The following is a 374-nucleotide window of genomic DNA, read 5'->3' on the forward strand; positions in this document are numbered from 1 at the left end:
AAGTGAAAAAACACAAGTGATTATTTTATAAGGTAACATTAACATATAACTTAAGCTAAAAAACATATCTAAAATGTTAAATAACCACTATGAGTGAAACCATATTTATCTGATATGGCATCTTTTATATATGATAGTGATAACATTAAAACCACCTAAAAATATTATCCATGAAAAGTTCCGTTTCATTAGTCAGTGTATATCACTGAGACAACACAAGCCACATTTGTGAATGACACAACTCATTTCCGTTCTTTTGGTTCCCTGCCACAAATGCCAGTCATGCTATACATTATAGATTTAAGTACATTTACACAAAGCTAATCATACAAAATTCTGAGGGGAAAAAATATAGCATGCAAGCACCTTGTGGG

This window comes from Myotis lucifugus, unplaced genomic scaffold (assembly GCF_000147115.1).
Source record: "Myotis lucifugus unplaced genomic scaffold, Myoluc2.0 scaffold_8, whole genome shotgun sequence".
Taxonomy (NCBI): Eukaryota; Metazoa; Chordata; class Mammalia; order Chiroptera; family Vespertilionidae; genus Myotis; species Myotis lucifugus.